The sequence below is a fragment of the Camelus bactrianus genome, chromosome 25 (genome assembly GCF_048773025.1).
Source record: "Camelus bactrianus isolate YW-2024 breed Bactrian camel chromosome 25, ASM4877302v1, whole genome shotgun sequence".
Classification (NCBI taxonomy): domain Eukaryota; kingdom Metazoa; phylum Chordata; class Mammalia; order Artiodactyla; family Camelidae; genus Camelus; species Camelus bactrianus.
Genome location: NC_133563.1, coordinates 18,246,207 through 18,273,819, shown reverse-complemented (window position 1 = coordinate 18,273,819; position 27,613 = coordinate 18,246,207). Strand labels below are relative to the sequence as shown.

The window sequence follows — 27,613 nt, the reverse complement described above, 5'->3', positions numbered from 1 at the left end:
TAGTCTTCTGCTAACCCTGTTGGGTCAACCAACTCCTGTCACTGAATTTTAGCAACTTAATTTCTTTAATTTTTGAGCTCATAAGGAAGGTCTTACTACGCCCTACAACTACTGAAAACAATTTTGTGTTTGTGGATTGTTTTTTATTTATGCCTAGTTTTTTGTAATTGTAACTTTGTAAAAATAAATCACAGAATAATTTCATTAATGACTTTTCATTCTTATACATTAAAATCAGTTGAGGAACTAGCCAAAAGATCTGCTGCTCATATTCAGATATACTGAAATTTAAAAACCACTGAGTTAGATGATTCAGTTCTTCGCTAATATAGAATGTCCCTATAGAATTCCTGAAGACAGGTGGTTAATTTCTTATTTGTTTATAATTTTTTAGGTTTTTAAAAATTTTTGGTACTATTTTTGCAAAGTAGCTCTGGTTAACTATTTTAAATATTTTCCTATACAAAGTAGCTCTGGTTAATTGTTTAAAAACATTTCTTTTATAACTTTAAACTTTGGTTCTAGGTGTACTTCAAAGAGCTACTTAGAATAAATCTAATCCTTATCCATGTGAGAATGTTGTAACTATTTACAAATTGCTGATGCTACTTCTTTTCTAGACTAGCTACCAATATATTCCCAATTGTTTTTCAGGATCTCAGATTTATTGATTCAGTGGAGAGTCCATTTGTATCACGACATTGGCCCTGATGGGACTATTTACATTGTTAAAATTGGCAAATACTACAAACCACAGCTTTTTTTTTTAAAATAGCCATTTTACTGGCAAACATTGTACACACCCTGTGTGTCAACCTACCACATGCTAACTCGCAGTATTTCTATACACTGAATTCAAAGTGCACCTATGAGACAGATACAGACATGAATAATTATGATACATTTTACAGTTAACAAAGTATATGATTAATAATAAAGTATTTATGATATAGTTTTGATAAAGCTTAACATGTCCAGTATTAAAAGCATTGTCAATGAATCTCATAAATGTAACTCCTTGAATCTTACCTTGGTACTACAGATTGGATCTATGCAGTGCAAAGACATCTAGACTTTATGTGTCTTCCTCTTAGACACTATAATTTAGTCGAGGCAGGTTTAACTGCAGTGTTGTAAAGTTATTGTACATGTTGGCTTATGTAAATTTCAGTTAATTGCAGCTCCAAAGATATGTATGGAAGACTCGCTATATCCCAATCACTGAACTAGGTTCTAGACAGAGTAAAAAAGATCTATCTTTCCTTAAAGGGATTTAAAGACAAATTCTCTTGTGATAACATCTAGTCTATTCACATGAAGCATTGTTGATTTAGCTTTTAATTTAATTACAAGATATAATAATAATAATAAAAATAAAGATAATCTGTATTCTTTTCAAATTTACTTTTTACTCTCACATCATTATTTCAGCACATATGTCTCATTAAATTGTAAATTAGACACTTTTTCTAACTTCTGAAATCTACTAATTTGATAAACAAATTAGCTATATGTCTTCAATACTACAGGCCAAAATGGAGCATTGTGGTATGTACTTAGAGACCATTATTCAGGTTACCATAAACTTAATAATGGAAAATTTATATACAGTTTTTGAAGCAAGTGCAATTCATTACTGTCCAGTTCATATGTCCACAAATCAGCCATACATGCAGCATTAATGATAAAATATCATAGCTTAAATAAGCACTTAATAATGGACAGCTTTGATTGTTCTCCTAATAATCATACTTAAAAATTTGTTGTTTAAATCAAGAAATACACGTTGTGGAACTCTTTTTCAGTAAATTACAATAGATCATAAGAAAAATAAACTTACATCATCCCTATTTTATATAGAAGAAAACTAGGACCTGAAAAAACATACTTCTTTCCATATATACCTTTTTCAGGGCCTAGTTTTTATATACATAAGCTTAGTGTGTGTGTGTTTGTACACAAACATATATATATGGAAATATATATACACACGGATCTTATGTAGCTTAGCATTGGACCTAAAACCACATTGCCTGACTCCTGGTTCATTATTTTGTCCACTGTACTGTGCTTTACTTTGTTTGTTCTTAGTAAACTATAATTGGCACTTTACATCTTTTTTTTCAAATTCACTGAATGGCTTATGTCTCTTTAATATTCTTACTTACCTCCTTAACATTGAAATTAAAAATTACACCCTATATAAAGCCTACTGTCACTTCCCTAGATAAAGTTAGTGTTACCTCTTTAAGCTTCACAGCATTTGTCCACAAACCCTTATCACATGTCACAGCCCTTATCACATGTCTGTCTGCCTATGATACTGAGTATGACAAGAAGGTACATTTTATGTTAGGTTAATCTAAGTGTCAGAATTAGACACAATTCTTTAAAATGATAGATGTATAATGAATATTTTCAGACTAGAATTAATAGGTCTATTCTAGATTCATACTTCTGTTATATGTCAAACAGATTTTATTCTTATAATTCTGGAACCTACTTTCCCCCTTATTTTGAAGTTTGGTGGTTTTATCATGTACAGTTCCTGACACCACCTCTTATCCTTGAGATTTATCAGGTGATGACCATGGTTGTAAGGAGATATCTGCAAGCTGTTATATTAATCAGGGACATAATTCAACACAATTCATTTAAAATGCATGGTATCATCCAAATAACCCTCTCACTAATGCTGAGCTTCAAACCTCTCTTAATCATGATTATTCTATACTCTCTCTAATAAAAAAAGAAAAAAAATGTATTCACTTTATACTAGATCTTATACAGATAGTTCCCTTCCTTATTTATCAATTTTGAAGATAACCTTAGTTTTAAAGTATATCTAAATTTGTCATTATTGCTACATATTAAGCCATGGTAATGGTAACACATTATTTTATATCATATTATGTATTTTATTTATTGTAAATAAACTATTTACAGACACTGAGCCTTCATTTTTTATTATTAATATGATATAAGCAAATACGAATGTAGATTTTTAAAATATAGAGCACATGTCTTAAACCCATGCTTTTAAGTTTTGGAAGAAATATATTAGATTCATTTTAGAAATTCTACAGGACACATTTTTAATTAAGAAATTTTCTAAAGTAACATTGAAAGGAGTAGTTGTTAATATTTCAAATCTATGTAATTATTTCATTAAGTCGGCCTTTGGAATCATTTTGGTGGTTGAGTTTTTCCAGTCCATTTTGCCTAGAACTAAAACTACCTGTGAATAGATCACAAGGCATTACTTAATCCTGCATGAAGCATCAACTGCAGCTGTAACTACTCTGTTCACATCTCTGTATGGGAGCCAGTGTGGTTCTTTCTATCATTCAGGGATGGGAAAGCTATCTAATTTCAACCACACACAAATGTTGGCAGAGGGGAAATATGGCTTGATTGGTGAGATGAACCTTTTATCATCATAATTTCAATAGAAGTATTTGCTTTTACAGTTGCTACAGATGAATTTAAAACAGCTGTTACTGGGTAGTTCAGAAGAATTTTTCACAATGCTAATGCAAAAATTGCTTTCCCTTTAGAATTTCATAATCATAGGAAGCAATCATGTTTTATTATGGCATTTTCCCTTTCCATGTCCTCTGAAAAGAAGAGGGGAGAATGGGAATATTCTAAACCTGAACCTGGTTCTTTTGACAGATTTTCTATATATAGTTTCCCTTTCCCCCCTTTCCCTTTATTTATTTGAAATATTTTGTAGAACTAAGGCTCTTTTTATTTGCAGCCAGAAGACATCCATAAGATAATACCATAGGAGCAGAAAGTAAATATAATTTAAAATATTAGATTTTGCATTAAACCCTTGCTTTTTTTGGGGGGGGTGTCCTTTGTTACTCTAGTGATATCTTTTCAAGAAAACTTTCAGAAATAGAGCGGTCAAAATTAGCCTCTGGTTGTTTAATTATTCATCATATTTGTAATACAAAAGTTTTTCATTCGTTAATTTTTTTAAAAAAAAAAATACGATGAATCCTAGAGAAAAAGTAATGCTAAAATGGACACAGCTGTGGGTTTATTAAATCCAGTTCACTCCTAATTTAGTAAGAGCTCCCACTGAGTCTAAAGATAGTTTTGCCTGAATAAGGACTGAAAAATTGGTCTTTATATTCAGAGGATGCAATTGTATTTAATGCTTGGATAGTTATTCTATTCTGTCTTGAAGTCAATAGTGCACCTGGCTTATAACTTAATGTTCAGAACCAACACATGTTCCCTGAAGAAAGGCTATGAAAAATGAATCAGCTACTTAAAAGATAATACTTTACTGTGGCACATGGTGTTGCTTTGTTTTTAATAAATCTTCTGTTGGTAAGAGAAAATGTAACTTTAACTCTGTACTAATACCGCACAGTTCCTCTCTAAAGTCATTTACTTATATTTTAATATCAGTAATGGATATATGCACTTTTCAGAGTTTAGGTGAAAAATTTCTGGCTTTGAAGAATATCAGCAAATTTCCTTCAAGCTCCACATCAGAGAGAATGGGGATGATGATGACAATAGTGAATAAGATTAGGCCAGGAGTTTACACCTGTGTTAATGCATATGCTCACTAGATTATTAAATCCTAGGACATTATATCCTTGCTCTCCAACTTGGAATATTCACAGAAGGTATAGATATTCTTTTTAGTAAGTTTCAGCAACTTCTCCTGGCCTTACAAGAATCCATGGTTTAAAGAAAATAGAAATGAAGAAATTGTATATATGTATATATGTACGTATGTATGTAAGTATATACACATGTTAACTTGAAGTATAATTAACTGATATTCTGTCAAGGGATTCTCTCAGTTTCCAAGAGAGTCAAATGCAAATTAATGTCATCTTACTGTGATGGTTAATTTTACGTGTTAACTTTGGTGACAAGAACTAATAATCCTGCCTAATGGAAAAACTGTTAAATCTGAAAATCAAGGTAAAAGATTAGTTGACACTCAAAAGATGTTATGGAAAGATAATCAAAGACACAAAGTACTCTGTCTGAAGCAAAGATGATCATCTTTTCTAATGGTCAAAGATGTGTTTAGTGAAGTACCCTGCCTTTAATGGCATTTACACATGTAACAAAGTTTTACTTAATACTGCCTTAACTAACTTTAACAAGATTTGAAAAATCTTTTTAAAGCTTTTAAAAATTTTCCTTCTATCTTTTAAAGATTCATGTAAATCACTGGAAGGTAATGATTATTTGTAGGATTTTGTTGCTTTTATGTCCTTCCTTAGATACTATAGTTGCCCCTTGAACAACGCTGGGGTGAGCGGCGCCAACCACAGCACAGTAAATCAAAAATCTGCATGTAACTTTCTTGACAGGTTGTGGTTGTTAATGATGCCAAAAACTGTCTCTCCTGTTGTTTTAGACCCCTGGATCCCAGAAACACAAACTCTTCTAGCCACCAGATCCGATCACTTAAGTGTGTCCCTGGTGTGGGCTGCCTGTGCCTGTGGGCTTTGGTGGGGTCACAGGAGTATAATGTGGGCAGAGCACACCCATTGACATGAGCAAGTTAGAGGGAAAGTACAAAATGGTGCCTGCCAGAGCCTCCATCCCTGGAGAGAGTCCCAACAGGTTCCTGCTCCTCCAATACACGCTTGAAGATTAGCACTGAATGCCCTTCACAGATGCTTTTATGCTGGATCCCGGGGTGAATGAGTCTGCATGTGAGCCCTTTAAGAGTGGAATTTCCATTTCCTACAGCACTATGGTTCTCCTGGACATATGCCTGTTGGTCTTTAAAATCAGATGTTTTGGGAGTTCCTCTCTAAAATATTGGGGTGGCTGATGTGGGGACAAACCCTCACTCCTCAGGAAGAAGCTCTGTATTTGTGAGAATTCTCCTCCTTGTGGGTTGCTGTAGTGGGGTCTTCAACAAGACTGCCTCCTACCTATGTCATTGTGACCCTTTTTATCCTCTGTCGTGGAGGAGCTGTTCAGCTAGTTTTTAGATTCCTTTCAGAGTGAATTGTTCATATGTAGCTGTATGCTTGTTGTGTCTATGGGAGGAGGTGAGTTCAGGATCTTCCTACACTTCCATCTTGCCTGCCCCTCTCTTTCCATTCTTATCTCTTATCTTTGAGTATCACCCCCTTATATCCTTGCTTCTTTGATTGTTTGGGGCGTGTATGTTTTATGCATGCTTGCGTGCACATGTGCACAGGTGTGTAGCTATTTATGAAAGATTTTGGTACTGGAACAAAATATTTTTTCTCCTAATTGTTCATAAAATGTTTTCTCTAGTGGAGTAGATCACACTGCCTTTGATTACTTCACAAAATCTTGCTCAATTATTTTGCTTATGAGCTAAATGTTGAATAGTCCCCCTTTTGGAGAATGTTTCCCAGGTCTTTTCTTTCTTTCAATTTTCTTCCCTCAAAATATGCCTTAGAGAAGGCAAGGTACCCATAGCTCTGAAGATTTTTGCTTTTGTCTCAGTAACTATCCTCTTGTTGATAGCAACTTCTTTCTCCTTTTTTTTTTCTTCCTTCTCTTCCTCCCCATCTTGCTTTCCCTTCCCTTCTTCTCTCCTCCTCCTCTTCCTTCTTCTTCTCCTCTACTCCTCTTTCTTCTTCAGTAATAAGACTTTTCAATATATTTAAACTAAACTTTAACATGACATTACCTTTGGAAGAGTTAAGCAGGAATTTTGACAGTGCCCTAGTCATGTTAGCTCATGAATATGTTTTTTTCTTTCCATGTGGAGTGTTCACCTCTTGATCACTGCCTTAGTTTCAATATCTTAAGTGTTCCATGGATAGAGTCCACTGTTCAAATAGAAAACCTGGGCATTCCTAGAATATCTAGGGGTTTTAATCAACATACCCATATTTAATGACACAGTTCTTTGCATAGAATAATTGACTGAGTTAATATATGTTTATTAACTAGATTCCACAAAGATTCCATTTAGTGAATGATGGCTGTATTGTCCTTAGTTAGGAAACTTCTAATTTATATTTTTGACCTACCCAAACAAGCAGCCTGAAATTCAGTAAAGGCCATGTCTATATGCTATAGTATCTATTATCAAAATAATTTGCAACAAACAACTCCAAATGCAAGTGGCTTCAATAATAAAGAAATTATTTAGCTCAAAATCTGAAAGTCAGTTGGAATTTTCCACTGGTCTTAGATGGACCTATTTACATGATTGGTATTAGTTGTCTGCCACTATACTAGGTGACCATAGTAAACATAACTGTTATGACTTGGTTCTGATCTACCTATCTTCATTTTCAGCAAACAAACCTGGGCACTCGCATAGTAATGGCTAAGATACAACAGCTGAAGTTGAAATGTGGAAGTGTTTTGGCAAGGCTTTACATGAATCAGATCTGTTAATATACCACTGGCCAAAGCAAATTATACTGCCAAATTCTTAACGAAGGAACAAGAGAATACACTCAGTCCCTTTAGAAAGAGAAAGAATAAAGACACACAGCAAAGGATATGTGGCCATGTATGTGTATGTGTATGTGTATTTCCTTGGGGTGAAAAATAGGAGCCATTAATGCAATCATTTTCAATAATTCAATTAATCTACCAGTCTACATGTTGTAAGAATACAGGAAATGGCCTTTATTTTTGAGCTTAGTTAAAACAGAGATTCAATATTATATGAAAACATATATACACATACATTTTCTTTACACTATTCCTTAAATGCTCCTGAATTTTCCAATTTTCTCAAAGTTACACAGTTTTAAAATCTGACTTTATATGTCAAAGAGTTTAATGCCTTTTTCTGCATATTTCCTTTGATTTTTGGCAATCTGTCTTTTGTGCTTTGCCCTTAAGTTACATCAGTCACTGAAAATGTCACATCTTTCTATTTTAACTGCCATGTTGCAGTTAATTTTAAGTAGACCATTAATCACTTCTTTGAAACTTGAGCTTCTTAAATTCTTCATTGTTTCAAAATTCTTTGTTCAGTCATTTTATAGTAACTCAAGCTGATATTTTCAAAAATTTAACTTTTTAAGAAAATTTATTGTGTACATTTTGCAATTTTTATGGATCTGTATTCAAAATTAAATTCTAACTATTTAACTTGTAGCATTTCTGAAGTATAGGGTGAGTTAACTATTATTACGGGAAAATATTCAAATTAATATTTGAAAAGCAAGAAAACATAAACCATTCCTCAAAAAATGTTAATTCTTATATGTCACTCAGTCAAGAGAGAAAACTTTAAATTACTATAAATTTTAGTTCTACTAAGAAAATAATTTTGACTCCTCACGTGGAAGGATACTTTCCCTAAAATAAATGGTTCACACTTTTTGAACTAATGAACTTAAGTATAAAACTTCTTAAAGAATCACTAAATATAACTAGTAAAAAACTGTGTAAGATGATGTATATACAAAATTCTTTCATTCTGCAAATATTGAGTATTTACTAAATCCCAGACAATGGGTATATAATAATTATGATCCTTCCTGTGACAAAATGTAGGATTCAGAGAGGCAGTCAGATATAAAACAGATAAGACCCAAACAGGTATCTAAATGTGTTAATAAGGTGTTGATAAATGTTGCAGAGGATAAGAATATGACAAAAAATGACAAAGGAAAAATAATATTCATGGGAAGCAAGAGAGTTTGGCAAGGCCAATCTGAGAAAAAGGAATTTGAACTTACGCATGAAAGATGGTGAGTTGTTATCTAAATGAAGAGTTCTTAAAAAGAACATTCCAAGAAGTATGCACACAGATATACAATATATATGCAGACATACCTATCTAAAGATAAAACAGTAATTTTGGAAAATCTATTATATTTATATAAGTGAAGAAAGAAAATAAAGTGAATCAATAACCTCATGCTCTTGAAAAACAGTAAATATATGGACACGAATATCAAAAGACTCAATTATTATTTCTTTTTGATTATTTCTTCACAATCTATGCATGTACATTCATAGTTTCCTAGAAAACTGATACTATGCTCTACATACAGTTTTGTAATAACTATCTTTACTTTGACAAAGTACCCCAAACATTTTTCATTGGGAATAAATACCCTTTGACAACCTCACTACAAGGACTGTAACATTGCTATATTATGGATACTATTAATATCTATGTTTATTTCTGTATGTTTCTGTGTCTCTATAGTCTTCTAATGTCAAATATTTAGGCTGTTCATGCTATTATAAATATTACCTCAAAGAACAATTTAAACATAAATTCTTCAGCCACATTTCTGATTACTTGTTTGGGAAAATAAACTTCAATAAGAAATGACAGAGATACATGAAATGGCCAGTTTTAAGACTCATGATACTCATTTCTTAACAAAAAAGTGTGAAGCACATTTTTCTGCAATATCATTAACATTAGGCATTAGCATTAAAATGTTTATATGCTAATGTAAGGAACTAATCATAGTATCTTGTTTAAATTTGCATTTCTTTGTATATTGGTGAGAATGGGAGGTTTTTTTTTTTTTTTCCAACTCTTAATTGTTTTATTTATTTCCTTTAAAAAGGTTTTCATGTTCTCAAATTATTTTAATGCTGAATAGGACAAAATAAAAAATATATTATTAATCTAGCTTTGGTAAAATATTTAGAATCTTACTTATTTTTAAATCTTTAAATAGCTCTCTGTTGCCTTGGTCTTTTAGTTTTGTTTAAAAAAAAATAGACACCATATTAGGTAGTTGGCAAGGAAGGAAAATATTTAAGAATTATTTTCAATAAAGCTGAGTACTGTTCAAATTCTTATGAGTACCGTTTACACTCTGAAATTAAGTATATGAATGTTACTTAATTCATATAAACATTCATATAAAGGAATACTTTTTAGTTAAATTAAAATAAAATATGTAAAATATGTTTTCATAGATTTATTTGGGCAAGATGTAAAAATTATATTCCATTCATTTAACCTGGTAAGATAATGAACCTGCTGAATAAAGATAATAAAGAGTTTACTTTGTCTACCAATAGAACTTTTTTTGTAGGTGCTGAAGAAATGTAAAAGAACGAAGGCATTGCCTAATAACATCAAAACTATAAAAACATTTTGCTATATGATAAAACAGCACTATAAAGTTTACAATCTTTGTCAGCCTATGAAATACAAAATGAATACTTTACTGAATTTATAATTGTATGACCTTCTAATTTTTTAGCATTAAATTACTGATGATTATAAATTACAAGAGCATATTGGTTATTTTAGCAGTTCTACCTTGTCAGCAAAATTCCCCTTGCAATTTAATCTAATTAAGGTTACTGTATATATTTACTATTGGATATGTTATAATTCTCCCCAAGTTTTGCTTTTAAGCAGGAGTGTACCAGTTCCGTAAACTTAGTTTCTTTAAACAAGTGGCATACTACATACAATGTGTACGACTGTATGTAGGAAGGAAAATAGCTGAAGAACAAAGAACTATGTGCCTTCATCTCATGACCATACTATACTAGTAAAATACTAATATTGAGCTTAAACTAAAGAAAGACCAATGCATACTGATAGGGTTTTTCAAACGTGTGCCTTTAACAAATCTACTTCCTTTCATCATCCACATTTTACAAAGGGGAAGGATGCATTTAGGTTCAATTAATGACCTTTAACTTGAAGTAACTTGGGCATGGGGGGGTTGGTTTTTCAGGTGACAATTTAATACATTAAGGATCTATAATATATTATAATCTACAGGGAATACAAGATAAAGTCATACCCTGTGGTTAAAGCTCATAGTAAAGCAAAGGAGAAAGACACGTAACTGAAACAAAACGGAATTTGAGAATTGGTGGGGGTGATGGTGATGGGGGGGGAGTGGCATTCTTACTGGGAATCTGGAAAAAATACCCTGGAGGAAATATTATTCGAGACTGATGCTGCGGGTTAGTGGTATCTCGTAGATGGAGACAAAACAAATGGTATTCATGTCTTGGGAAGTGCAGAAATCTTCTATCACTGGGAAGTTGCAGTGCATGTGAAACCCGGGGAATTTATTGCCCACTTCTTGGAAAATATTTTCATTCTTATTCATTGTTTCATTAACAAATATGTATTGACTGATTATTAAATGTTAATAATACTTACTTTTATATGCCCCTCCAAATATTGTCACTGTCTCCAAATTTTCATCTCCACATTCACTATTATCATCGTTTATAATGTCATATCTATTTGTTTAGAAAGAGACATCTGAAATAAAACTACTCTAGTACCCTTGTTTCACTCCAAATTTTCTCCTTTGTTGTTCTTTAATTTTAAATTTTGTCATTGAAAAAGAAATATTCTTTTTCAGATAGGACAAACTCAATTTATTTTTGTTTTGATTTTGATCCCCAACTACCTTGTTCTATTTTATATAATCCTATTTCATAATATCCTCTTTTTTCCTCTCTCTTAACTGACTCCTGCCCTTTGGAATATGTATGGGCAAGAGTCCCAGCCAGATATATCTGCCCCTGAATCTATCCTTCAGTTAAATAACTAACATATCGTTCTTGTTCCTTGTTTGTCAACCTTCTGCAAATTATGACAACAATCACTCCCTCTTTCTTTCTTTATCACTCATTTCTTAGAGTTGTGGTTCTCTCACAACTTTGGTGAAACTGTTATGCTGAATGTCCTAAACCTCCCTGGCTTGCTGGTGGTACTGGATATTTTAGAGCACCTCCTCATTTTTAACATTCTTCATTCCCTTGAATACTCTGATGCCTTTGATGGTTCCTGTTCTTCTGTTAGTCAAAATAAAACATCCTCCAATGTTTAATCCTTATCTTTTTTCTTTTCTCTCCTTACACTAAGATAATTATCTCTTTTTACAGCTTCAATTGTGCTCCAGATCAGTCCCTCTGTCCCTATTTCTCATGTTTTCAGTCTCCTCTTATCTTTAGATTTGTATTTCCAAAGCCTATTTCTGGAGGTTCAGCTCCTTTGTCAAACTCAAGGAATGCAAATAAAAATTCATCCTTCTTTCTTAAATCTGCATTTTTCTCATGCTTTTAATAATGGTACCAATAAAACTATTTTTAATATTTCCAATATTTTATTCTCAATATCCAATTACTTCCACAGTTCTTACCTCGGCTTACCTGATTTGTAATCATTATTTCTGTTTGCCAGATAGGTCTAGCTCTCCCTGTATCTGGGCAAACTGGCAATGGCAGCATTGTACTTTCTAATCTCTGTGGCTGAATGAAGAAAATAAGTGTGAAGGCAGAGTTGTGTATGTGTGTGTCACTTCTGGGACAAAGCATTTACTTTGCTGGTTGGAGATAATAAAGATCCTGGTTTCCCATTCTGGAAGAGTTATTGGCACTGCTTAAAATAGTGACTGGATTTCTGAGTGTCTCTGATGAGAAGAGACATTTTCTCATGAAGGAAACGTTGTACACATGAGAAAGGTTATCTTTCTGCTGTATGCCATTGATATTTGGGGAGTGTGTGTTATAGAATAACCTAGTTTATACTAATGAATAAGCTTGTTCCTTTTCCAATTCTTATGATCTCCACACTATTATAAGCCTCTTTGTAAATTATAATTGTAAATTATAATTCCCAAGTCACTTCCCAACCTTTAGCTTGATCCAGTCATTTCTGCTTCCTCACCACTGGCAATTTTTATATTAAAATTGTCCTTAGTGACTATTTCCCTCCCCTACTTATGTTTAGTTTATTTAGTTATCATTTAGTTTATTTAGTTATTTAGTTTAGTTGATGTTTATTCACTCGTAGTATAAGAATAATAAAAACTACATTCATGCAGTTGTATTATGGTGTTCACCTGTTTATTCAATGAGTATGTATTAAGTTCCTACTATGTGCTATGCGTTAACATTGCAGCACTGAATAAAACAGGCAAAGATCCTGCCCTTACAGAGACTGCATTCTAGTGTCATTTAAAATGGGAGAAAATTTATAATCAAGTTAAATTTCACTAAAAACCCAGAGTATAGAATAAATACTTTATGATATACCAGCTTACTGAAATATTGTGTAATGTTTAAGATGATTCTCCCTAACACCAAGTGAACAGTATAATTCAATGGTTATAGACTCTGAAGATTCAACTATCAGCTCTACCACCTACTAGCTCAGCCTAAGATTTCTTATTTGTAAAATGTGGAAACTTAATAGTAACTATTAAAATGTCATTGAAAGGATTAAATATGATCATCTATGTAAAGTACCTGGTATAAAGTATTTGTTTAATAAGTGCTATTATTCTTATTATTCCCTTTCATGATATATATTATAATTATGTTTTTAAAGAATGTATATTAATATGTGAACATTCCCTATGAAATGTTCAATATAAAAAAGCATCAAAACTTTATGTATTATAATGCCTTAATGTCATAATCTCACAAGCATTAATAAATTAGTCAATTTATTTTGTAAAGCTGGATATAAAACTTTATAGGTCATTTATTTTATTTTTGAATATTCTTACACAATTAATTTTATTTCTTGAGGATTTTACCATAAAACACATCAAGTGACATATTTTCAACAGTAAAAATAAGGACTAGATGATATTTTACTTACGTTTCTCCAAGGTTAAAAAATATACATTTTTGTTGTTCTATGTCATTTATTTCAAGCAAAGCATATTTAAAAGATCTGATTTAGCATCGTTCAAATCATGTACATTTTTAGAACTTTCTTATTCTGCTTTATAAAAGCATAATGCTACCAGGGGTGGGACTACATAATTAAGAAAGGAATCTGCCAAAACTAGAAAATTGTAGAGTATCATTAAATTATAATTTTGTAAGCACAGATTTTGCAGGGCATTGGTGGTGCAAACTGTATCCTAAGAATCAATAACCACAAGTGAGTGCCTATTGTTTTTTACCTTCACTGACACGTCACACAGTAAGACCTTAAACTACTCAAAATAAACAAGAAATGAGCATCAACACCTGTAGTTTAACTAAACATCATCTCTGCTGATTCTGACTGAAAAAGAAAGCAAGTGCAAAACAATTCCTATTATGTTTTCTTTCAGACTTTGAGAAACCTAAAAGAACTCTGAAAACAGGAAAGTAAATATCTTACAAACTCATCAATTCAAATTTTATTTTTTCAATATAGACACTATAAAGAAGTTAGCACTGGCATTTGAATCACTTAAGATACTGCTAATATGTGAAATATAAGCAAGTTACCCATGTGTAGATTGATAGCAAATCATTTTTTTAAGATGAATAAGTGAAATGCCCTATTACATAAATTTTAGCATTGATGACCAACTATAAAATTTAAATAAAATAAATTTTCTCAATCATAATTTTTAATCACGTATTGTAAAGGCACATACCATTCAGAGAATCACAGGATCTGAGAATTGAAAAAGATCCAAACAGATATTTATTTCAATGTCTCATCCAAGGCAGGGATGCCTTCTTAACATTCCTTACAGTGTTTGTCAGCTTTTATCTCATTTAAGATATTGGGATGTCCATATGTTTTATTCTTCTTATCCTCATAGTCTGCTTTTCTGCTGAATGTTTAGGGTAACATTCTATTTTAACTGTCTTACATTGTTTCATATAGCCACCATTAACTTTGGTTTCTTTGTCTTTCAACTAGGTGAAATCTCTCAAGATTTGTTGTCTGTTAACTGATTGGGCATGTGAATTAATGTTGGTCCAGTCAAACTTAACTAAGAATACAAATGCTCTCCAATCCACAATAAAAAACTTAATTGATATGGATACCAAAATGTAACAAACATACATTTAGCGGAGCTTTTTTGAACCTTTTTGAACCTCTGATTCTTGATTTTATGTCATATTTAAACATACAGGGGAGCTCTAAAACTCAGTTTCCTTATCTTGATGTCTTCCCATGTTTGTTTCAATCTAAGTTATAGAGACAATACCCTCATGAACACAATGTGACACTACTATCCTATCTTTTCTCTTTAGCCATTTTACTTATTTTTCCCCTGAAGTTGAAATCTATAAATGCATATGTTAGAAATACTGGAGAAGATTTGTAGCACTCTGCTTCAAAAAGTGGTTCCCAAAAGGTGTAAAATCTATCACAGCATTTTTTATGTAGTAAAAATTTTAGAGTTGAGAGCCCCTCCCCCCCCCAAAAAAAAACAAGAAAAAGAAAAAAAAAAAAGGAGGAGGAGATCTAAAATCTCTTTTCTAGCTTAGCAGATTTATTCTGTGTCCATTTTCATGGATTTGGTTATGGGGGATTGAGTAAGGGGAGAGAAGAACTGCTCGATTCTGGAAAATATGTTGATCATCAGTCTCAGAATTTATTTTTCTCAATTTTACACTTTTCTGAGCTTTATAATTACTCCATTGTGAAGGAACTGAATCACACAGCCTTTTAGCCAGAGGCAGTTTGAAACTGGAAAATTCATTTGTAAAGCATGAAAGTATTTTGTAAACTGGCTAAAATTTTTATTTTCATGCAATTTATTTATTAATGAACATTTTTAAATCTGCAAAGTTAATGTTGAATACAACCTTGGCTAATTCAAATAGAGGTGTCACTGAGCATTTTAAACAGAGCCAAAACTCTGTCATCATTTCCTTTTAGAATATCACCAAAGGTTGTTATTTAAAATCTAATCAGAAGTTAGATACTTTACAGGCTAGAAGTAAATACAACTTTAGCCATTCTAAATAATCAACAATGTATGCAGAAGGTATAGAAACCACTTTTTGTTGTGTCTAACAAAAGAAATACTCACTTTTTCTTTGAATAGTTTAATTAACCTACAACTCACAAACCATACAGTTCACTCCATATTTAACACACAATTCAAAGTATCTTGATATATTGATGGGGCTGTACAGCTTTCCCCACAATTTAAATTTAGAACATTTTGTCCTGCCCTCCCCAAATGAAACTCTGTACTTATTAGCAGTTTCTCAGTATCCTTCCCTGTTCCAGCCCTAGGCACATGCTAATCTTCTTTCTCTCTCTTATACATTGTCTATTCTGGACATTTCATGTAAATGGAGTCATAAAATATGTGATCTCTTGTAACTAGCTTTTGAAACTTAGCAGAAGGTTTTCAAGTTTCATTCACGGTGGAGCATATATTAATACATCATTCCTTTTTAGTGCCAAAATAACCTTCCATTGTATCATATTTTATTTACTTATTCATCAGTTAATAAACATATAGGTTCTTTTACTTTCAGCTATTATTAATAATACTGCTATGAACACTGGTATACAAGTTTTTCTATAAACTTGTTTTCATTTCTCTTGTATATATACTTAGAAGTGAAATTGTTGGGTCATAGAGTAACTTTATGATTAAACTTTTGAGGAATTGTTAAACTGTATTCCAAAACAGTTGTACCATTTTAACATTCCTACTAGCAAAGTATGAGGGTTTTAATTTCTCCACATTCTCATCAACACTTGTTATGGTCTTTTTGATTATAGTCATATTAATTGTGGTGGTCTTGATTTTAATTTGCCTAATGACTAACGATGCTGAACCCCCTCCTCTTTTCACAAAAAGAAATATGTACAACAAGAACATTTCTGAGATCATTTTTAAGGTTCAAGGACAGTATTTGTCTATCAGCTTTCTCCCACCCCTCAACACCACTCAGTTCTATCACCACAATTCAGCTTTCTCTTCAAAGCTTTACATCAGATATTTATTTTAGGATAAGAAAATATTTTTATTCAAATCTAATCTTCATTTAACAGCTATAACTGGAAAATAATTAGTTCTTTATTGCTGCATATCTGAAATGCTGTTGGGACATACAGGTAGCTGTCTGCATGAAATGAAAGTGACTGTGTTGAAAGATAATAATTCTAAACACAACCTTAGAATAATAGTAAACTAGTCCTGAACAAATGAAGAAATACATGATGTCATGAGTAGGAAAAACCATTAATGTAAAGATGCTGTCTCTGCCCAGATCATTTATAACTTTAACGCCATATAAATCAAAATTGCAATTGTATTTTGGGACTTGTTGACTTGGCAGTTATTCTAAATGTAATCAGATGAATCAACTTTCATGTGTAGACAGGAAAATTCTTAAAAATAAGAATTAAGCAGAGACTTATCTTACCAGATCATTTACTAAAGAGTTGTGGTAATTAAACTGTGTTATTGGTGCAGTAACAGTAAAACAATGAAACAGAATAGAGTCCAGACACAGAACCATATTATAGCATTTCAAATCAATGGGGGAAGAATGATGTATTCATTGAATAGATTTGAAATAATTGGCTAGCTATTTGGGTAAAAAAATAAAAATAGTAAGTTAATGCAACTATCTCACACCTTAAGCAAAAATGATTTCCACATGGATTAAAAATCTAAATGTAAAGAATGAAACTTTGAAACTACCAGAAAAAAATGCAGAAGAATATTTTATAACCTTGGGAGTTGGGGAGTCTCCCAAGCTATCAAATTCTAGGTCCCTTAATAGCAATCACTTTCATAGCATTTACTATGTGATAACACCATTCTAAGCATATGATAAGTATCAACCCACTTAATCATCACAATCCTGTAGGTTAAAATTCTATAATTATCATAGTTTTAAAGATGAAAAATTTAGGCACAGTTAAGTAATTTACTCAGAGTCACGCAATAGTGAGAGGTAAAGCTGGTGCTGGAACCTAGCAGTCTAGCTCCAGAGGCCTTCCCTTTCATCACAATACTTTACTTCAGCAGACTTAGAGATTCAAACTACAAAAGAAAGAAAACTCTTGAAAAAACCTAACAGACAAGCAGTCTAGAAAAAGTTCCCACAAATTAATAAAGGTAAAAAAATGAGACAAAAAAAAACAATAAGAAAATGGCTAAAGAATAGGAAGAGATCATAAAGAAGAAATGTAAATATCTGTAAAACATATGAAAAGTTGCTCCACTTTAGTAATAATCAGAGAAAAGCAAGCTAAAAGAAGGAGATAATCTTCATTATTCAGATGAACAAAATTGGGCAAGTGTGTAAGGCATAGAGTATAATCATACACAGTTGGCAGGGGTGCAAATCAATGCAACCTTTCTAGAGGCCAATTTTTCCAGTTCCTATCAAAATTTAAAGAAGTTTTCTTTCTCTTTCTGGCTTACTTCACTTAGAATGACAATCTCTAGGTCCATTCCATGTTGCTGCAAATGGCATTATTTTCTTCTTTTTTATGGTTGACTAGCATTCCACTGTATAAATATACCACAACTTCTTTGTAAAGAGGACCCTGATGAACTCATCTACAAAACAGAAACAGATTCACAGACATCTTATGGTTACTGAGGGAAAGGGAGTGGGAAGGGATAAATCTGGAGTTTGAGATTTCCAAATGTTAGACACTATATATAAAAATAGATAAAAAACAGCAAATTTCTTCTGCATGGCACAAGAGACTATATTCAATGTCTTGTAATAACCTTTAATGAAAAAGAATATGAAAACAAAACTGTAACTATATATATATACACACACACACATACATAGCTGGGACATTGTGCTGTACACCAGAAATTGACACATTGTAACTGACTATATTTCAATTAAAAAAATACTAAAAAAATTTAAGTGGCTTTATCTTCCATCCAACATTCATTCATTTATTTTAAAAAAATACATTGGATGCCTTTTATGTGACAGGCACTGTCCTATGTGCTGAGAATAAAAAAGATAAGATCACTTTCATGCACCTTATATTTTAGGTGGAAGAGATAGGCAATAAATAAGTAATGAAATAAATGATTTATCTGATAATGTCTTATAAAGAAATAAACAGTGTGATTTGATAAAGGGTAACTGAACTCATGTTTTATGTGTTAGACAATTTATGCTACAGTTACAGAAGATTTCTGTTATGCTCCTTTCAAGGAATACCATTCCTTTGAATATTCTAATTTGGTATCAATTTTCCCACTGATTAAAATACTTATTCAGAAAGGTGCTATGTTGTAAGACATACAAAAATTAAAAAGATCCTTAATGCCTGAAGATCTTGAAGTCTATGTGAAAAAAAGTATCCAAGAATTTAGTCACCAGTCAAGATTATAGATGTCAATGATGGAAACTTGGTAAATAAGTGGAATATAACTTCCTGTGTACTAGTGGAAGTAAAAAAATCACAAATGATTTTTAACTCGGATCTACTTGTGATAAGACTGGTAATAAGCTGTTCTTTAGTACAATGCCTTCAAACCTTGAAATTGCTTCTAAACATTTCCTAATGGTACCTGAAGTGGCTAAATAAATCCACATTGTACACAGTGCAGCACTTAGCTGTGTGTGTAGTCCACAGCACTCATACAAAGTACAGAGTCTCCTAATTCATCTAAGAGCTCCACCAAGTCGCATATAGTAATCACTTAATAAATGATTCCCCATGGGAATCTTGTTTCACAACAAAGTCTGAGCACTCGGAGGCACATTAAAAGCATAATTAAATCCTTTTTTCTAAGTCATCCCTTAGAGAGTTGTTTAAAAGAAGGAAATACAGCATATTTAATTTAACTAACTATGACATGGTTAGTGGAGTGGACATAGATTGTCATTTGGATCTCCTCTCCTCGCTGATTCCAATTTAGGAAGAAAAAAGTAAATTGTTATTGTTGGCAGGAAGGAAATGATACCCAAGCTGGCTTCTTTTTCAGGATGCAGCTACCACTGATTCTGAGTAGATATTTGAGTAGAAAAAGAAACTTATACGTAGTTTAGGAACACTGTTACAAGAAAGGATTACTAATTAAGGTAGTTTTGAATAAATTAACAGAAAGTAAAACTTTATTTAGCAAAGGTACAAGATCATGGAGCAATTATGATGGATGGCATGAGGCTCAGTAAGCAGAGTTAAATGACAAGAAATTTTACAAGATTGTAATGGCTACACAGAAATAGCTATTAAACCAATCACACACTTTCTTTTATAGTTCATTCAAATTTGTTATTTTTAAGATAAAGCAGTCAAATCAGAATGGATATAAGCAATCACTATCTCATTAAAGTCATTAATTATGATTATGGGGACAGAAAAGTTAATAAACCAAATGGATAGCTTAAAATTAACTACTATATTTGTCTTTGATGTCAAATTTTGTTAGTTTATTTACAAAGGCAATATTGATTTCAGGGAAAAAATGTAGTTGCTGAAATAGTGTCATATTAGACATACTCAAAGGGAATTTTTATAGCTATTTGTCAATTCTGCCATTCCTTGACCATATACTATGTTAGTTCATGCCGCCATGCCTTTTGAATTGTTTTTTTCTCTGTAATATACCACTCTTTCTCATCTCGGCTTCCAATTCCAGGTCATCATTCAAGGAAACATTTGTCACACTTTATGCAAAACTTTCCCAGAATCTTCCTGGCAATTCTTTATTCTGGCTCTCTTGGCACCTTGTTAATACACTGACTGCAGTTTTTAACATACTTATGCTTTTGTTGGTTTCTTCCAATATACTCAATTTCTTAAAGACAGAGCTTATACCTTTCATCTACATATTGATATTATCCAGCAAAATGTCTTTTACATGGCAGGCAAACAAATGTTCATTAACTTAAAGAGCACAGAGGAATCTAGGATCATAGCTTACTAATTAATGTTATAAAATTTAGTTCATGATTTTCCTTTGGTACTATAAGGTGAAAAACATTTAAACAGGTAAAGATTTTCATAATAGTTTAGAAACTGAGCATTAGAAATTTTAGGTAATACATTTTGTAATCTTATATTATTTAACATTTCAGGGAGATTTTCCCTCTAGCTCTCACTTCCACTTTAGAGATAAAAAATTCAATTTGGATGTATTAGATGACCAATTTGACATTTCCTGAATTTTGTTCCAGGGAACACAAAGTTGACAGGTGCTCAATGCAGAAGGATTTCAAAGGACAAATTTGTTTTAAGCACACTAAATATAATAGTGTCCTAATTTTTGGAAATTCACAGTACATTTTAGCATATTAGAGATTCTGAACATTTTTATAAACAATGATCCTGTTTAAATGTAACTCAGAATTTCCTTAATGTGTTTGATCATGAATCCTTTTACTGTGATTCAACAAACAATAGAGTTCCTCTGTACCTAACTATTAAAATGCTAGAGTATATTTACTATTGCCAGCAAGCTATCTGGAGACAAAACCATCACCAGAATACATATTCCATACATTCTAAATGTACTTCAAAACTGCAAAGGTTTGTTATTATACTAAACCCTTCTTTATAAAATAAAGCATATAAATATTTTACAAAATGCTTAAGAATATATTAGTTGATTTAATATTACAAATGTGGGTCTGGGGGTCTGGTTCGTTCTTCAGATAGATCTCAAAAGTTATATATTCATGTTCGGTGATTTTTATTAAAAAAAATAAAATTGAGGAACAGAATGATAGCTTTCTTAACCTTGGAAGAGTCTCCAACCATGAGTTATTTCCATCGTCCAAGTGTAGGGAAGCTAACATAGATAAATCTAACAGCTTTTGTTATCTGTTATAATGTATTCATGCTTTCAAGTTGTGTTTGTTATCCTTGGAGCTAAATGAAATTGCACCGTGAAACTGTTGTGCAGCTGTCTTTTTTTCCTTCTCTAATAACTTAACAAGAATTGGTAATCTATACGTAGCATCATTTGCCCACTCTAACCTTGGGAACATTGCACTTCAATTTCGTCTCAGTATATTGAAGTAGAGATGGTAGGTACCTTATCATGACACAGATTCATCATGATTTCTCCAGCTTCATCTTGCTTTTCAGGTTAAATGCCTCTGTCAGTATAAAAGTTGAGTTGAATTTTTTAGATGTTTGTTTTCACCGGATAAATCATTTTTACATCTTGTGAATCCTTTTTCAGTGCAGTCTGTGAGCCTCAATGGTTTCTTCAGTGTTGTTCAATAAAAAGGAAGATCAAAGGGTCCTGTCTGTTAAGCTTTCAATAAGCTGCTTAGTAAGACCTTCAAATTATCAACAGTATTTATCTAGCACAATGTGCTCTTCAGATTCTATGGAATATAGAAATAAAATAAAATATATAAGGCTTGTTTCTAACCTAGATGGGGAAGTAATGCCTTTCGAAGCATGCCTTTATGATACATAATAACATCACACAATTTTACAAGTAGTTAATTGTAAAGTGAATTAGAAAAGATAGCATACATGATAACATAAAAAATGAGGACAAAAAAAGGAGAGAAAAGAATATTCAGTGTGCAGTGAAAAGACTGAAAAATCATCATCAGTTCATGAACCTGCAAACAATTTTCTTTCTGAGTTACCGTTTGCTTGCTGGTGACTTTGTAGGTTTTTTGTTAGGCTCGTCTGAGATAATATATGTGAAAGTGCTTCCTAAACTGCAATCTTCTATAAACATGTAAAATATTGGTATTAATCACCCATAGGCCCATGAATCATCTTCTGAACGCTTGCTGACAAATAAATCATTATAGGAATAAGATCCCAAATTTCTTTTACACTTATCTTTGAATTGCTCAGAATCTACATTATTCTAGAAGTTAGTGTATTATTCAGGTTAATGAAGTGTCATCCCAGGCCAGATTTCCTCTTACCCTAGCTTTGACCTTAGTTAAGTTATTTAATCTCTCTGTGCTTATTTCTTTACCTATAAAGTGAAGATAATAGCAAGGGTTTGGGGAAAAGTAAGTTAATGTAAGTAAAGTGTTTAAGAACTGTTCCTGCCACATGCTATACACTCAGAATCTGTCAGCTAATCTTGTCAGTATGATGTTCCAAGGTTAGATGCTATTTTAACATCAGAAAACTGAAGGACAAAGGGACTTAACCTCTTAGAGCCACACAATAAAGAGAATCACCACAGGTACGGGCTTGAGGCTTAAATTGTGTCTTAAATTGTTGCTCCTTCACCATAATGTATCTAAGGAACATATATTCTGTCTATTCCTCACTCTTATGTTGTCTCCACTTTCCCGTCAACTCCTGAACAGAGGGGAAATGCATCTGCACTCTTAGTTGATCTGGTATAAGAAACATTTACGTCTTGACTATGTAATCCTGTATATATGTGGCTCTCAGCTGTAATCTAGACGAACCAGCACCTCAGACAAAAGATTCTTTGTACGTTACTCTTAAAACTAATGATAACTTGTTTTAGAGTGATGTCCAGCAAGAGTTGGAGCACTGGGTCTGCCAATTATTAGGTATGTTTTATTAGGGGTTCATAATAAGAGTACTTAGATTAGGTGTGAAGCTTTCCTTTAGAAAATGATAGTAATACCTGTTGAACAGCTCCTCATGCTTATTAAGCACTATATGTTAACAGTTGCTTATATACTGTTGCTACTCAGACTGTTTTTGCTTTTCTTTGCTACCTTTCTGTTCCTGTTTACTTTCTCTTTTTTCTCCTTCTCATTCTTCATCCTCCTCTTCTTCCAATCATTGTCATGTTATTCTTTTTTCTGGACACTTTTTCTGAAATCTCTCTTCTGCTAACATCCCACATCCAGTTCTATGAATTTTTTCATTGCCTCTTCTGATATATACATAATTTTCCCTCACTCCCAGAGCTGACATTCATAGTAGGTCCTTCTAGTACTATTATCATGTACTCTTTCATATTTTTGTATAATAAAACTTCAGATTTAATCAAGAATTCTATTTACTAATTAAAATATCCCCCAAACTAGTCATAACTTCCCCAAATTTCTTAATGTCATGCCTTATCACAGTTATGACATTGCTTTTCTAATATAAATAATTACTTCTAAAGCCATGGAACTCTGTAAGGAACTTATGCAAAGTCTCACATACAAACTAATTATCCGATGTTTCCACCATGGGATAGCAACAGGAGCATTTATACATATTTGATTTGCTTTTCTAATTACTACAATGTTTCATCATAACAAACCAATCTAAGAACACTTGGAATATTTGAACACTTGAAAAGCACATATGTAGTGTCTATTGTTAGCCCCTACATCTAGGTCAACTTTTGCTTCACTTTATTATGGCTCTTCTCCTGCCTAGTTCCTTAATCTTAATATTTCCCAGTATTTTTGCTGAATAGCAATATCTGCCTATGTATATACTAAATCCATCTATATAGTTTTAATGGAATACCTGAGAGCTTGCCAGTATTTCTTTGCCAGTACTCTTTGCATCCATTTGCAGTTCCTATTCTTTAATGCATAAAGCTTGTCAACTGCAGAAAAATCTAGGTGCTTTCTCAGTTTTGTTGCCAACATGAGGATTTTTTCCTTTTCTCTCCACATAACGGAGTTTTCTTATTTTGTTATGTTACTTTGCAGTCATAGGACTGATTGTTTTTAAGACTCCCAAGCTTCAGGACCTACAAATAGATCCCAGAGAAGTTCCACAGTATATTTTAAGAAATAAAAGTATCTTTAGAATAAACATATATACTCATAAGGAACAACCAAAAGATGATGTCCATTTAAATACATCATTCATTCTTTCATTTAATCATGCAGAAATTGAGAATTATGAGCTGCTTTTTAAGGCCAGATCTTTGGTTGAACCCAAGTCCATATATAAAAGATAGTAAGATAAGTCATTTTGTCTATTAATTTTATTGATTTTAAAAGAATATTACTTCCCATAACTCTAAAGTAGGGCAATGGAAGAGAGTGAATAAGTAAATTAATAATTTTAAAATGTGAAAAGGTCTGTAATGGAGATAAATAGAAAAAGTCATAAGAGTATTTGGAACTTGTTAGAAATGTTCCACACAGAAATGTTCTAAAGTGACGTTTTTTACCTGGGTCCTGAAATATAAGAACAATTCTCCAAATTAAGAAGTTAAGAGAGGAAATTATGTAGAAAGGAAACAGCATGGTGAATGAAATATTATGTTGAGACTATTTCGGCATTATTGTGTTGGGTATATAGGTGAGGGGGCAGTGACAGATTTGAAAGAGAAGGCAGAAGTAAAAAGTTAGAGAATAGAAATAAATGAACTTTCACTGGAGATATATTATTGGCAATATAATTTACAATCATTTTATCTACTGTTCACAAAGATTCAATGAGATGGATATCATGGCCCCTCATTTAAAAATGAAAAATCTAAAATGCAGAGAGGTTTAGCATTTTCCAAGGCCACACAGCTAAGAAACTATAGAACTAGATCCAAAGTGTGGAATATCTGCCCACAGAGCTTGCCCTGTTTCCACAACCATGTACTGCTTCAGGAAGTTCACCACAGGGTGGACAGAATAGAGTGCAAAGATGCTTATGGTAAATAATAGATACTTTACTAAATAGGCAATGTGGAGACACCACATATTTTTAGCATAAGAGTGGCATTATGAGTCTAGATTTTATAAGATAATGTGCACAGCACTATATATACAACCGAAAATAGCAAGGGAGTCTAAGACAAGAAAGATAAAGGAGAAATAATTGCAATAGAGACACTAAGAATTAACAGTTATTGAATGCTAACAATGAGTCAGTCATTATGCTAATATTCTACAGATTGTCATTTAATACTCAACAAAATTGTTAAAAGTGGGCACTTTTACTATGCTCACTGTTCAAATATGGAAAGGTGATCCAGGTGATGCCAGGTCTGTGTCCATTTTAGCTCTAAAAATCTGATGTTTCAGGAAACCCCTCAGTCCAGTGCAAACTGAGATTGTTGGTCACCTAGGTCTTGAATTGATGAAGTAATTCATCCAGTATCTAACGACTAACATGTAGTGAAGCCAGAATCTAAATTCAAACAATCTTACTCTGCAAACAGGTATGTCCTTGGGCAAGTTACTTAATCATTTTATGGTTTCATTTTTTCAAGGGCAGAGCGGAGATAACATCAATTTTCACCTCAGAGAGTGTTTTAATGGTGAAAGTAAAACAATATAAACCATAGAAATGCTTAGGCTAGTGTGTGACACATCAAAAGAGCTCAATGCATGTTAGCCACTTTATTCATATCTGCACTATTTTTATATGTGAATTATTTTATGGGGAAGAAAAGAGACTAAACTGATGACAGAGAATGAACAGAGTGGACTAAGGGCCCACTGGGGAGAAGTTGTGTGTGTTGTTAGTTGTCGCTGCTTTTAGCTTTTCAGGCTAGCTAGAAGTAATTCCATTAATTTACTAAGAACTTGAAGAGGAATAGACTTATTTGTGAGCAATAAGAAGATTTGTGTTTAAAATACTGAATTTCAAATATCAAAGGATATTCATTTTGTCCTATACATATGTTCTTAGTTTATTCCAGCCTGTTAACAGTAGAAATTAGTTGAAGGTGGACAGGTCTTTGTAATCCTAAATCACACAAATTTAACATTAATTTCAGTAGACTTTTTCTATTTTGTTAACAACTTTGTTGTGGTAAGTTGCTATTTTACATTCTGATTTATTTTCATAAATATCACCCAGTAATGAGGCAGTGGGGAAAAAAAGAGAATAGGAAAAGGAGTGACTATGTCCTCAAAAACAGCTATAACTCAAAAAACTTCCAAAGCTCCTGCACTCATGCTGTAATTATTCCCATGGTGCTTTAAAGCTCATGATAAACAGTTATCTTATTTGATTACCAAATATGTCCCAGTAGCCAATATCTGTGTGCTAAAAATATCCCTGAAATGGAAGTCAGTGAAGCTAAAATTGTGAAAGGAGCATTTCAGATAGCTGAAGATGCCTTTTCTGAAAGGAATGCATGCTGGTAAATTCAGAACTTTAGCAACTGTAATCATGTAAATGTTTCTCTTTGGATTGAATTTGCTTGATGATAATTTAGTTAATTTGGTAGTCTATTTTAAAGGCCATAGTACACATACTCAATTCAAGACAACAACTGTGTTGGATACCTACTATGTGCCAGACATTGGTTTAAGTGTTGTGAATTTAAAATTACCAAAAAAATTAAGGATTTCAGTTTCCTACTTAAACTCAGTCAAATAGATCAAAAAAGGCACCAGATAACTATTAATTCCATGGGATAACATGCCAAATATATGGTTGGAAGGTACAGAAGGAACGTAACTTTCTTCCATTCAAAATGGTTTTCTCAGGGGACGGTACCATCATTCATTCATTCATTCATTCATAAAAAATAGAAATCTAGTTTTTCTCCCTCATTTTCCACCTCAAACTCATTAATATCTTTTATTTCCACTATATCCCAGTGATACTTTTTACTTTATGTTGCTATCCTTGTCCCTGAGGACAATTATGTTGGCCTCTGGTCCCATCTCAGTTCTACAAATAAAATGTAAATCTGATTATGGGGTGTCCCTTGCTTGAAATCCTATATAACCTGTACTCTCTATTACCTGTGCTCCTTAGCAAACCAAACATTGGTTAAATGAGTAAATGAATGAATGAATGAATGTATTCTCTGCCCTATTTTCATTTTTGACTTTCCCCCAAATAGCAGGACATCTAGCTGAATAGAGCTACTGGCTTTTCTGAATACTCCATGATCTTAGCTTCCATCAGTTCTGTATGTTAGTGCTTCTCTGCTCTGTTATCTCTTTCAATTACATTCACATTATGAGGTTCTCTTCACCTTTCCACATGGATTTCATCTTCCCTAACCACCCCCAAGAAGATTTAAAATTCTTCTTCTCTCTGCTCTATGTCCACTATGTCTAATATCTCTGTGATTATAGCTATGCTCTTAGT

At 32.5% G+C, this 27,613-nt stretch overlaps 1 protein-coding gene across 3 annotated transcripts in view; it reads left to right on the top strand.

Annotated features, from left to right (window-relative positions):
• Positions 1-27,613, top strand: part of CSMD3 (CUB and Sushi multiple domains 3) — a 1,011,591-nt gene that overhangs the window by 30,463 nt on the left and 953,515 nt on the right. The window lies entirely within an intron of this gene.